Source organism: Magnolia sinica, chromosome 19 (assembly GCF_029962835.1).
Source record: "Magnolia sinica isolate HGM2019 chromosome 19, MsV1, whole genome shotgun sequence".
Classification (NCBI taxonomy): domain Eukaryota; kingdom Viridiplantae; phylum Streptophyta; class Magnoliopsida; order Magnoliales; family Magnoliaceae; genus Magnolia; species Magnolia sinica.
This window is the reverse complement of record NC_080591.1, coordinates 4,364,314-4,378,968: the sequence shown is the minus strand read 5'-3', so window position 1 is coordinate 4,378,968 and position 14,655 is coordinate 4,364,314.

Genomic DNA, 14,655 nt, shown 5'->3' with positions numbered 1-14,655 from the left:
AATAACCAAACAATGGAATCGCATTTGGATTATGTAATTTTCTATTTCCATAGAATTTCATAGGGGTTATTCATGTGTGTTTTGGGTTCTATTTATCTAACAGTTAACTCCATTTGGTAGATGGCTAAAAATGAGTTTATCTCATTTTAATTGATCACTAATACATAGTTATGATTATAAAAATGAAATGAACCCATTTTTAGATATCTACCAAACAGGCCCTTGGGGAAAATTAAGTCGGTTGAAAATTTGTCAATAAGCACTAGCATGCAGCATTAAAGAGAACCTTTGAGTACTTTTAGCATAAACATATATATGGACAATTGGGATTTTCCTCTTAGATAAGTTTGGAATAGTTATAGGTTTTTAAATCAAATCTTTTCATTTTGCTGGGGCATGTGACTACTGTATTATTTTTATTTCTGTAAAGAAGTAAAGATAGGAAGAGATTAAACACTCTCTCTCTCTCTCTCTCGTGCATATGCTGAATGTAGGATCATTTAGCATTTTACACCCTTCTACTATTGCTGTTTCTGAGGCGGTCGAAGTTGTGGTAGGGGCAAGCCCTGTTTATGAGGGTTGGCTTTTTGAGACACAAGGTGTTGTAGAGGTCGAGCCTTCGCCTCGAGTTGAAGGCCGAGCTGATGGAGGTCGAGTATCTTCCAAATCAGCCCGTGCCTCGATAGAAGGCCTTCTACATTGGGTAGAACGGCATATACGAGATGCCGAATTCACCAAGACAATGGACATGTCTCCAGACAACGTTGTCGAGCAGTTGGTGAAGCTTCTACTTAGGGTGAGTTTTCTTTCAAATTTTAATTTCTTTAGTTACTTAGCCAATTTTGTGTTTTCTGACATGAGTTTGGTTTCAGTTTGCCATTTCTCTCCTTAACGTCCGCCGCAAGATATTGCGCGGGAAGGCAGAGTACAAGGAGGCCGAGGCGGTGCTACTATAAAAGGGCTTTGAGGTAGAGCAGTTTCATTATGAGAACACTACTCTAAAGGCCCAAGTGGAGGGGGTGAACATTGTTCTAAAGGCCTAGGCGGAGGGGGCAATGACCAAGCTGGAGGTGTCCAAGAAGCTTCTTGCTGAAGCTCTAGAGAGGGGCACCCAATGGAAGTCCTACTTGGGCGAGTTGAGGTGTGAGTATAGCGTGAAGATGAAAGAAGCCAAGGCAGCCATTCCCGTAGCTCGGGTGGCTGCTGTGGAGGAATACAAGGCCTCCAAGGAATACGCAGAGGATAGGGATGCTCTTTACTGCCTCGGATATGAGAAGTGCTTAGAAGACATCAAAGGGGCGCATCCCGAGCTTGACCTCTCTACCTTCGAGGTCGACCCTTCGAAGACTCTTCTCTATCAATTGAGGATTTCCCTTCCGAGCAGCCTCCTCCAGCGGAGCTCTAAGTCTCCTTTCTTTTATGTATTTTTATTTTGACTATGTACTCTTCTTATCATATTAATGAAAGAAAATTTTGGTTGCAATGGCTGTTGTACTTGAATTTTTTAAGTGGGTTAATCAGTCCATCATCAGTTAGCAGTCCAACCCATTTTGGATTGTGCTAGAGCTCGTGCTTAGGCCCTTCGTTTTTTAGGGAGTAGATTGGGTAAACTATACTAACTCCTTAGCAGAGGTTTGAACAGTTCGCTTCCGGGAGCACCATTTTCCTTTTTTGTAGGTCGTGTAGTTCGAGTGGTAATGCTAGTTAGTGGCCCGACCACTTCTGTAAGGGTTGGGCGATTGATCGAGGGTTGTTTCTCCCTTGTACTAAGGGAAGTCCCCGGTGGTCCACGTAAGGGATTTGACCAGTGGTCCGACCTTTTTTCTCTGAGGGTCGGACTCGCACTAAGTGAATTTATGCAGGTCAGAAGTTTGTAGACGCAAAAGGTGTAAGACCCGTATCCTAGCCCGTACTGTTCCGTTGAATCTCGCGATCCTTCCCGTCGAATTCTGGCAAATTGCGACCGATAATCAATGTTTGCGCGTGACCCTAAGTCGTATCCTGTAGATTCGAGTCGGCTTAATATAAGACTTGTACCATTGCGACCGCATCGTCGCCGCGGTTCCATCGTCGCGACTCACGCACCGATCAGATACCCTGACCGATAAATGTGGGCTGGCGTTTATTTTGAAGAAACGCTACACAGTAGTAATCCCAAGAGAATCTCTACATCATGTCCCATCAATCAATCACTCAAATCAATCAATCAATCAACCCATGCTTTCTTTCTCCACAAGTCAAGCAACCACCAAGTCAACTCTCTCTCACCCTTTCTCTTACACACCCATGCTAGTCAAGTACACCATCACCTCACATCCATCAACAATCACTTCTCTTACAACAACCCTCTCTCTCTCTCTCTCTCTCTCTCTCTCTCTCTTTCTCTTCACACATTTCCAAGCAATAAAGGAGAGAAAAATATGGACGTCCAAGCATCCCAAGTGTGAGAGAAAAGTAATTTTTGTGTGGCCCACTTTCCCATCCCAAATCCTTCATCCTAGCCATCCATTTCTCATCCTCTCCATCAAAGTGAAGCATAAGGAGACCGGCGTTCCAACGGACCGAGAAGATCTAACGGTGGGTGCTTCTATAGGCTAGTTTTTATGTTTTTGTGATGGGCCAAGTGAGGCCTACTGATCGATGGTATGGATCTCACTTTGGACCCTATGATGTGGCCGATGGCCCACCTTGATCTTTATGATCATTTCATGATGGGGCCATTCTCCATAGACCCCATCATGATGTTTATTTTCTAGCTTGAAAAGGGGTCATCTAGACCTTCTATTTCAGTGGAGAAAGGATCTTCACCGTTGATTTTGATCGGTGGGCCCATATGAAATGGGACCCACTTGTTGTATATTTTAAATCTTGCAAGGGAGGGCCCATATTATCGGGGTCCCTCCATCACACGTGTGTCCCACCTTTTCTTTCTCTCTCTCCCTCTCTTTCATTTTCTTTTATTATTGTGTGATATGGCCGTGTGGCCCACCCGGATGGACCCCATCATGAAGCATGTATTTTTCCTAAGCCATTTGTAGGTGAGACCCACTTTACATGTGTGTTGTACCCATACCATCCAGCACTTAGTGGCTTACCTGAGCACGGCCCACCTTCGTACATGTGTTATGCTCAAACCGTCCAGCGTCTAGGGACGCTGAACGTGAAAGGAAAAAGAAAAATTAGCTTGATTCTCAAGCTTTGGAGAGGGCTGTCCATGTAGGCCCCACCTTGATGTAAAAATTCAATCCGCGCCGTCCAACCTTTTTCCCATACCATTTTAGGCGTTGAGCCAAAAAATGAGGTTAATCTGACTCTCAAGCGGGCCATAATATAGCAAATAGTGTGTCTACCATTGAAATCCACCATGTTATTTTGATGCGCTAAAAATATAGCGAATATTGGGCTCATTTGGCTTGTCTTGAGCCGTAGAATCCAATGGGCAGGGTGGATTCCCCTAATGCGGGCCCTACGACAGAAAAACCTCGAAAAAATGAGATTTTCAATATATATATATATATACACACACACAACAGTAGCATTGCTGCTGCTGCTGTCAGAGGCGCAGGCAGCGCCTGCCGCTGACGGGCGGACGAGCAGGGACCCACGGTGCAGCCGTGGGCCCCACTATGATGTGTGTATGTCATCCAAACTGTTCATTAGGTGGGCCCCTGCTTGAAGTGGGCCCCCTCCAAAAATCAGCCACATCCAAAGCTCAGGTGGCCCACATCAGAGGAAACAGTGGGATTGTATGTCTACCCATGAAACCCTTTTATGGGCCACAAAAGTTTTGGATCAAGATGAAATTTGTTTTTCCCTAGCATCCAGGTCTGCGTGACCTCATGGACAGATTGGATGGCAGATAAACATTACGGTGGCCCCACATGGGACCCACAATGATGTATGTGTTTTATTCCCACCGTTTAGGCGCCCACAGTAGTGTATGTGTTTTATTCACACCATCCACTGTGTGGACGGTGGAGCCCACCTAGATATATGTGTTCAATCCATGCCGTCCAGCCATTTTAGCTGGCTGCTGGACGGCAGGGGGACCCCACCATGAGGTATATGTTTCACCCATGCCGTCCATCTTTATGGGACCCACCCTTGATGCATATGTTGCATCCAAACCATCCAACCACTTGGCGAGCTTACCTTAACGGCTTGAGACGAAAAATAAGACAGATCTATAGTTCAAGTGGACCCCACCTTGGTATATATAAGGCCCAAGTGATTAGGCCCACCTTGGTATATGTATGGGGCCCATTTTGATTTATTTATGGCCATCCATTGAGGCCCACTTTGGTATATGTATGGGGCCCATTTTGATTTATTTATGGCCGTCCATTGAGGCCCACTTGATGTGTATTAGGCCTATATGATATGCATATGGCCCATGTGAGTAGGCCCATTTTGACATATTTTAAGGCCCATCTTGATGTAGTTATGGCCTATCCATTGGGGCCCACCTTTAATATGTATAAGACCCATCTGTGAGGCCCACCTTTGATATATTTATGGCCCATCTGTGAGGCCCACCTTTGATATGTTTATGGCCCGTTGTTGAGGCCCACTTGATGTATATGAGGCCCATATGATGTGGCCCGTTTGATGTATTTGGAGCCCATGGGTTGAGGCCCATTGTGATGCATTAGGGCCCATGGGTTAAGGTCCATTGTGATGTATTAGGGCCCGTATGTTAAGGCCCATTTGATGTATTTGAGGCCCATGGGTTGAGGCCCAATGGGATGTATACAAGGTCTATTACATTGTGTGATTCCACCATGGGTTATGTAATGACATTTATGGTGGGCCATGCCTTGAGAGCAATGTTGGTTTAACATCCACATTGTAAGAATAATGTTGGTTAAACGTTTGCATTATAACTCTCCCTAGGGCCCATTGATAGGCCCATACTTGTTGTGTATAGGCCATCAAGGACCATCTTCGTTGTGAGGATAGTCATCACCATATAAAATGCTTAGTATAACTCCATGATTCATGCCCATACGCATCACATGTATGCCTGATATGAGGAAAGTTCGATCATAACATACGCCATTGGGCAGACTATTTACGGGGCTCTTTATGAGATGGAGTGCCCACATTATCGTCCCATATGCGCAGGATTGCTGCATGATTGGATAGTGTGACTCATGCATCTCACATATATGTGACTTAATCATTGTACGCCCTAGCAACTTCAAGGCTGTGGCCTCCACAGACACATCGTGTAAGCCCTGTATCTTAGACCGTACCATTCTGTAAGCTTCCGCGGTCTTTTCGGTCGAATTTCGGCAACCTTCGACCCTTAATCGGCATTTGCACGTGACCTTGTGTCACACACCATCAACCCGAATCGACTCAAATCGAGACTTATACCCTAGCGACTGCGCCGTCGCCGCGGTTCCGATACCTCATCTCGTGCGCCGATCCGATACTCTGGCCAGGAGATGTGGGCTAGCGTTCGGTGCGAGGAAAACGTCGCGCGTGCAAATTATGAGAGAATCTCTATGAGATATCACCTCAATCAATTAATCAATCAATCCCATCATGTCAAGTACACATCACTTCTCACCCTTCCCCAAGCAACCCCCAAAGTCTAAAAGGTTCTTACACACCCATACTTCTCTTACACCATTTACCACAAAAGTCAAAAAGTCTCTTATACATCCATCACCACCACATCCATCACCCATCACTCCTCTCTCTTTACGACCCTCTCTCTCCTTCATTTTCAAATCTGATTCTAAGTAAACCCAAAAACCACCACACGTCCAAGCCTCTTCCCATCTCTTCCAAGCTACAAGTGTGGCCCACCTTTCCTACCCTTTCATCTCCCATCTCAACCATCCAAACCTCATCTCCTCCGTTAGAATCAAAGCTAAGGAGCTAAGGAAGCCCAGGGTGCAAGAAGAAGCCGGTGGGTGATCTTGGATCTTCATTTCTTTATCTTTTTGAGATGTAAGGGCCCACTTATGGTGGAACCCACCTTGATGTAGGCTTTGTATCAAAGAGGGGCCCATAGTGGCGGGGCCCCTCCATCTTCGCCAATGTTTCTCTCACTCTCTCTCTTTCTCTCCCTCTCTCTCTCTCTCTCTCTCTCTCTCTCTCTTTCTATGATCATGGCCCACCTATAATGTGTGTATTTCATCCATGCCACCTACCGGTGGACCCCTTCCATATGGGACACACCATGATGTTTATATGTGATCTCAACCGTCCTTAGGGCGACCACCTTGATGTGGTTAACGGTGTGGCATGGCTGTCAGTGAAGTGTGATTTGACGTGGGCCCCATAGCTCACGTGGTGGACTGAGTGAAAGGTGCCTCGTTTCAACGCTGGAACCACCCAGCACTTAGCTCAACTGGCAGACTGAGTGAGGATGCCTTGTTGCAGCACCTGAGGTCTTGGTATTGAACCTGTGGAGGTGGCTAGCATGGTGTGTGTGTGTACTGACATGGGTGTGACCTGATAGTGGGGTCCATGGGACCCACCCACGTCATCCATCCATTTTGGTGGGCCCCCTTACTGCATGTATTATATCCTAACCGTCCTGACGGTGGGACCCACGTCCCTATGGGGCCCTCTTTGGTGCATGTGCACACCCAGCTACATAGCTCAACTGGCAAACCGAGTGAAGGATACCTCATTTCAACATGTGAGGTCTTGGCACCGTTTTCCTAGTGGGGGTGGCTGACAGCGAAGTGTGACCTGACGGTGGGGTCCATGGGACCCATCCTCACTGTCCATCCACTAGGGTGGACCACACCGTAATTGTCCAGGCCGTCCAAAGGCCTGGACGTCACCTGGTGATATAATATAGATGTATATTATATATATTATATTATATATATTGTATATATTATATATGTGCTTTTGAGAGGGTGGGCCCTATGTGTATAACTACCCACCTCTTCCTTTTTACTACTTAAAGCTGTAGTGACAGCAGTTATTACATATATATATATATATATATATATATATATTATAGTGTATTACATATTATATGTTTATATAACGGTGGGCCCTACATGGGGGCCCACCTCTGCCATTTGGAGTGCAGCAAGCTGCTTGCACAGTAGCTATGTAGCTGCTCCTCTTGTCAGTAGCCAGCCACAGGCCCCACATGATGTATGTGTCTTATCTACACCGTCCATGGTTTGGATGGTGGGGCCCACCATGATGCATGTGTTGCATCCATACCGTCCAACCATTTATGAGATCGTTGTATGGCATGGGAGAATGTTGTATGGCATGGGAGAATGAGTGAATCAGATCTAAATTCAGTTCAAGTGGACCCCACCATTTAAATAGTGGACCGTGTCATCCACCGTTCAAACTCCTAAGGGCCACAAAAATTTCAAATTGTTTTCATTTCATCTATCTCTATAATAACTTATGGATATGTCAAATCTCAAACACATAAGGGTAGGCCCGATTTGATATATATTTGGCCCATTTGACTCGGCCATTTAAATCGGCCCATTAACTCGGCCCATTTGACTAGGCCCAGTGCGATGTACTTAGGGCCCAGTTGGTTAGGCAGATGTGATATACGGGGCCCGTTATTGAGGCCCACCTTGATATGTATGAGGCCCATATGATTAGGCCCATCTTGATGTAATTATGGCCTATCCATTGAGGCCCATCTGATATACATAAGGTCCATGTTATGCAGCCCATTTGTTGTATCTAAGGCCCATGGGTCGAGGCCCAATTAGATGTACACAAATCCATTACAATGTATGACTCTACCATGGTTTATGTAATGATGTTTATGACAGCCGTGCCTTAGGAGCAATGTTGGTTTGACGTCCACATTGTAAAAATAATGTTGGTTAAATATCCGCATTATGATTCTCCCTAGGGCCCATTGTTAGGCCCATACTTGTAGGCCGTCTAGGCCCATCTTCGTTATGAACAACATCTATCACCATATAACATGTTTAGTATAGTCTCATGATTTATGCTCATACGCATTATATGTATGCTTGGTATGAGGAATATTGGCCATAGCATATGCCTTCGGGCTGGTCGTTTATGGGTTCCCGGATAGGTGGTGTTGCCCTACATGAGCGCACGATATGCGCAGGATTGCTGCATGACTGGATAGTGTGATTCATGCATTTGCATTGTGTGATATGGTACTGTACGCCCTAGCGACATCAGGGCCGTAGCCTCCACAGGCGTATCTTGATTGGCAGGATTGGATACCAAAAATCTTGTTCTACATGGGGTGCTATAGATATCCCTGGGTGAAAGTCCCTAAACCCTTATGGTACCAGGAAGTTGCTCCAACGTCTACACCGAGTGGGTACATGAGTGCCAAGTGCCGATTACCAGATGGCCGCGCTTTCCATTGTGTCGTGATTGGTTGGAAGGGGGTGTAGCCTTACCCACCTGAAAGGAGGAGGCAAAGCTAGGCTGAGTTTGACCAGCTCGAGTAATGGGTCCGCTATCGACGAGCCGAACCCGATACTGGCAAGCAGATAGTGAGGTCTTTTCCACTCACCTTATTACGCGCGATGGGTTGGCGATCTGGTTGGAGTGTACTAGACCCCGATGATATTCCAAAGTTGAACTGTATTGATATGTGGACTTAGATGAGGATTCGTATACTTGAGCTTACATTTCGCACTGCATGGCCTTGGATGGCCGACCTCCTTCATGTCTTACACCGCATGGCCTTAGTACAGCTAATAGCATTCATGGATTCATCAGCATGTTCCGCATTACTCTGATACGGCATAATTATATTACTACCTTACGCACACACTTACACCACCCTCTAAGCTTTCCATAAGCTTATACATGACCGTTGCGTGCAAGTGATGTTGGACCGCTGCAGCGCTGAGGAAGAAGTGCATAGCAGATCATCTTGGAGCTTTTTTTCATTATCATTGTATTTTCCTTTATGCTCATTGTACTTGTAAAGTTTTTTATCATAGTGGAAATGTGATAAAGTTTTTAGTTGTTGTTTGTGGGTTATGCCTTTGGTTATGCTTATTACGAATCAAACTGATGTTAAAAATCCTCCTCGTAGCATCCCAGGATCGGAACCTGGCGAATGGGGTTCTACGGAGGCTGTCGGCGCTGGATTCAGCGATCAAAAATTTTGTGAGCTCGGTTTCCGAGTTTGGGGCGTGACACATCTTGGATGGTCAGATGGGACACCGAAAATGCTTGCTTCTAGCACTGTGGGCACATAGGATGTCCGTGGGTGAAAATCCCAGAACCTCCTTAGTACCAGGAGATGTTCCAACGTCTAGACCGAGTGGAATATGAGCGTTGGTGCCTATACCATAAGGTCGTGTCTCTCATTATGTCGTCATCGGTTGGAAGGGGGTGTGACCTTATCCACCCGAGTGAGGGGGCTATAAGCTAGGTTGAGTATAACCAGCTCATAAATGAGTCCGCTATCAACGAGCCAGGCCCGATATTGACAGGTGGATAGTGAAGTCTCTTCCACTCACTAGGCTGTGCAGCTAGGGAGGAGGCAGTCAGAGTGGAGTGTAATAGACCCCGGTGATTTCCCCAGAGAGCAAACATACTGATATGTGGACTTATTGAGCAGGAATTGCATATCCATTCATTCATTCACTATCCACTCGGGCTGGTAGTGCGTAACTATTTATCACGTGTACCTTCGCATGGCCAGGATTTTAGTTGGGCGCATGACTAACCTGAGATCAAAAGTTTCCCACATTAAGTCGGACTATCTAAATTTAAGTATGAGACTAGTTTAGATAGAAGTCCCTTGTGGTGAACCCCGTAGCCTGTGATACTACGTACTATCATCCCGACTTTACATTCCAGCATGACCATTTCATTCGCACCGCATATTATATTACATCCGTAGTACTTAGCATTTTGGGTTACTAAGTTTTTGCATGAGGTTGATGGTGTTCGTGGCTCGTTAGGATTTGCATATTGCATTGCATCCTCAACATCTATTATTGTCTTATTATGTTTTGCATCGCATAGCCTTGGTACGACTGATAACACTCATAGACTTACTGTTGAGGGTCAAATATTGCATATCAGACCCCGATTACTGCCTGATTTTATGTACAAGATAATGCCTAATATTATAATTTAATCGTGTTTTTGTTGCAGGATGTAATAAGGAGCTTTGATTGAAAAAGAGTATTAAAAGCATGGATTTAACGCTCCAAAGTCACCAGAGCAAGGAATGAACTCCAGGGGACCGAGATTGATGGATATACACGCCAGAGATCCGAGAAAATTAAGAAACTGAAGCTCAAGTGGCCTGAAAGTTAGTCAGAATGCAAGATCACAGGGTTTCCACCATCCACTCGGCTCGAAACTTCATACATGGCTTGAGGACCATAAATTAACCGTACACGTCAAATTTCAGCCATTAGATCCTCGTGGAAGTGGCCCAACAGAGAGATCAGAGGGCGCTAGCCATTAAAGAGCATCTTGGCAATCCAGAAGTGATTAAGGCTCAAACTTAGGCGTTAGAAAGAGCATGAAAAATAACAAATCCTAGTGAAGTTTTGTGTCATTTGCATGGTGCAATCAGGAGTTACTGACGGCAGAAGATATAACAAAAGAGAAGGGCAATTTTGTAAATAGATGTGCCATGCATGGCATCAAGCATACGTGAAGCAAATTGTATGTTTAACGGTGAATGTTGTCCATACATCGGTTAAGCGTGTGGCCCACCCTGAAGTCGGATCTACTTTAAACTAGAGGCCATGGGCAAACACTATGTACAGGAGCTGATGGAGGGAGTGGATTTCTAGGACAGGCATCACAGTGGACCCCACCTATTTTTTGCACAAAACATCCAAATTGAGACGTTTCGCACGTCCAGTGACGGACGTGTTCCACTGGGTTTTGACAGTGGGCCCCACCCATCATTCCATTAGATGATTTGACTCGTCCATTTGCTCTGGAGGATGGCCAAGACCCTGGATATGATTCCTTTCTGGTCTCATACAAGCGATCGTGTGAATTTCTTATCCAAACAGAAGACGGACGGTGCAATGAAACGTTCCATGGGCCACACCGAATCTAACCCAAAACCAGTCAATTGTACATAGTTTTTCGAGCAGAATCTAATGGACGGCGTGGATCTTTCACCTGACACCAAGAAGTGGGGCCCACCAACATCCAGCGTAAGCTCTTACGCACGCACCATCTTCTGCTGTGCGTAAAGGCTACGCACACAAGATCCTATAAGAAGAAAGAGAGAGAGGGCCGTAGAGGGGACGAGGGGGATCCAAGCTTGGCGTGGGCAGCCGTGGAGGCCAAGAGAGAGGAAGAGACAGGGAGTGAAGTTCTTTTAATTTTATTTTTTCTTTATTTTTGAGGATTAGTCTAATCATGTCTATTCTAGGCTAAACCTCTTAGCTAGGGCTAAGAGGTGAAGCTTGTAACATGATGGGAGGACTTTTTGCGTGTGCTTTTTATTTACATTGAATTGAACTTGATATTAGTTTGATTTTAAGGGAATGTCTTTAGTTTTAATGGTCTGTTGTGACTGAAATTACAATGGGTCTGCGATAGCTTGGAGCATGTTCCTTTCCTTTTTATGTTTATGATGTCAGGAAGCCCTATTGTTCACCATTGTCCCCTGAGCATGGTCGGATGACAGTACCCTTCCTAACCTTCATAGCATGTTGATTGGTTGGTAATTAGTTTAATTCTGTTGTTTACTTTGTCTCCTGGGCATGGTTTGGTGATGGAATCCATTCTAATTCATATACTTTTCATCTCTTTAAATTATATCAGAGGAAGTTCAGTTTAATTTCCATGAATTTTGAAGTAGGCATAAGATCTCCCTGATCTCTACAAGTGGATCCTCTGAATCCCTAGTTTCTTATCTCTGATTTCTCTTAAGTTTTTCATTAATCTCTCACCATCATTCATCAATTTATATTTGATTTAAATTTCATCTTAGGCTAGTTCTATTTCTACCTAGTTTCAGATAACGTATAGGTTTCAGTCCCTTGGGATTCGACCTCGGTCTTACCGAGTTTATTACTACATCACAACCCTATACTTGGGTAATGAAAGTTATCTTCTGCTTGTCGTAGGGGTGTATAGTAATTTGGTTATAGCTTGAGTATGCATCCATGAAGCTCAGGAGCTTGTGTCCAGCTGTGCTATCGATGAGCTGGTCAATTTTGGGGAGGGAAAAACTATCTTTGGGGCAGACTTTGTTTAGGTAGGTGTCATGAACACAGACTTGCCACTTACCATTGAACTTTTTTACCAAAATGATGTTGGCTATCCAGTCTGGATAGTAGATTTCTTTGATGAAACCTGCCTCGAGGAGTTTTTCGACCTATTCCTTGATAATGACGTATCGTTCAAGTTCAAACGCCCTCCGCTTCTATTTGGCTGGCCGGTAGTCGGGGTCGAATTTCAATTTGTGAATCATTATTTTTGAGCTGATGCCGAGCATGTCCCGATGAAATCAGGAAAACACGTCAGCATGTCGTCGAAGGAGGTTCATCACCTCATCCCGTAATGCTGGAGTCAACAATGACCTGACTTGTATTGTACAGGTCAAGTCGGATTCATCGAGTGGGATGGTGACAAGGTCTTCCACTGGGCATCCTCTTTCGACCGAGTCTTCCCGAGGATTGAGGGAGGTGATGGTCATCGCTTGATGTTGTGTTTTTAATACCATTAAATAGCATTGTCGAGCCTTTTGCTGATCTCCTTTGACTAGTCTGGTACCATGCTCAGTCGGGAATTTCATCGCCAGATGGTATGTCGACACCATTGCTCGAAGAGTATTGAGGGAAGGCCGTTCGAGGATGACATTATAGAGGGAGGGGCAATCGACTCCTAAGAAGTTGATCATAGTCGTCGTGCAGTTCTGTCCTTCTCTTGTCATTACTGGGAGCTAAATACATCCTTTTGAGGTGATTTTATCTCCCGCGAATCCGAGTATGGGGGGTTTTGACAGGTCGAAGTAGAGACCTGCCGACCCCCATTTTGTAAAAGGCTTCGGCAAAGAGGATATTTGTCAAGCTGCCAGTGTCCACTAATATTTGAAATACTTTGTTGTTAGTTATAGTCATGGTCACCACTAGTGCATTGTCATGGGATGGTGGACACCTCGGGCGTCCTCTTCCTTGAAGGTTAGATCACAGGGTGCCAATTTCTGCTCCTTTGGAGGCTACTGGTGCGTGGATTTGATGTTCTGAGCTGTGGTGACTAATACTTCGAGCATGAACTCTCCAAGCTCGATTTGAATCTCCTCCCCTGGTGGGCCCACCAAAGATAACATGGATTTTCTCGATAGGTTCATTGTTGATAGGCCTCTCGTTCTTTGGATTTGCTTGCTCTTCTTTCCTATTGACATATTCCCTCAGATGCCTTTTGCGAATGAGGTTCTCGATCTTCTCTTTTAGATCGAAGCAGTCGCCTGTTGAATAACCATGGTTGCGGTGGAAGTGGCAATACTTTCGCCTGTCCTGCTTGTTGGCATCGAATTTCATCTTGTTTGGCTACTTGAGAATTCGTTTGTCCCGAACTTCCATGAGGACCTATTTGGGCATCATGTTAAGGGTAGTATATGAGCTGAATTCGCTCTCGAGTTACCTGCTTGGACGCTGGCCACTGGTCAGTTTATCGTCATTTCTTATTTTGTTGATGTTGGTCGAGGCCGATTCCTCCTTAGGTCGCCTTTCTTTGGTCGAGCTCCCCTTATTTCGAGCAGCCTTCCGCGAGTTGAAAAGCTCTTCAGCATTAGAACATTTTTGGGCTCGATTGAGGAGGTTGGCCATCATTGTTGGAGGATTTTTGCCAAGCAAAAAGTGGAACCTGCCTTCTGTAAGGCCTCCCATCATGGTTGTTAGAGCGATTTCTTCCAAATGTCTTTGTACCTGCACTGTTTCTAACTTAAAACGTTTGATGTAATCTTTTAGCAGCTCATTCTCTTTTTGGATAGCATTAAGGAGATGGGTAGTCGGTTTGAGCCTTTCCTTTCCTCCAATGAAGTTGGTAATAAACACCTTACTGAGCTATGTGAACGAGCTGATCGATCCGGAACCACTTCCGAGCTGCTCCTGTTAAGGTTAAGGAAAATGCTCGACACGTGACTGCGGTTGATTTGACGTGAAGTTCCATCCAAGCCCTAAAGGATTCCAGATGCTCGGTTGGGTCAGTGGCTCCGAAGTATGGGGTGATTTGAGGCATCTAGAACCTTGGCGAAAGCTGGGCATGCATGATATCGACAGTATATGGTGGCTCCGTCTCTTCCAGTATTGCCTCTACTAAGGTCAGAGAGTTCAGGTGGTAAGCTTGCCGTATATCGCCAATCTGGCCCCGTAAGTCATTGAGCTCGGCTTCCCAGGGGTCTTCGCTTTCAGCTATTGTCTCGACTGTTGCCTTGGGAGCTTTGTTGCATCTCTTTTTCTCTAACTCATGACGTAAGTCAGAGACATCCAGTGCGGTGGTGCCCAAGACGTGGGAGGGTGCCGGCCTCGAGATTTCGATTTTCCTACTTCTTCGTGAGCCGACGGGCGCCTCACATAGCTCAGGGATCTCTGTAGCTGCTCGACTTGCTGCTTGTCCAATCCCCTTGATGGGAAGAGGTCGTAATTGCTCTAACATTTGTTTAATCGAGTTCATATTATTGTTCAGTGCCTCAACTTGCTGTTCGAGTGATAC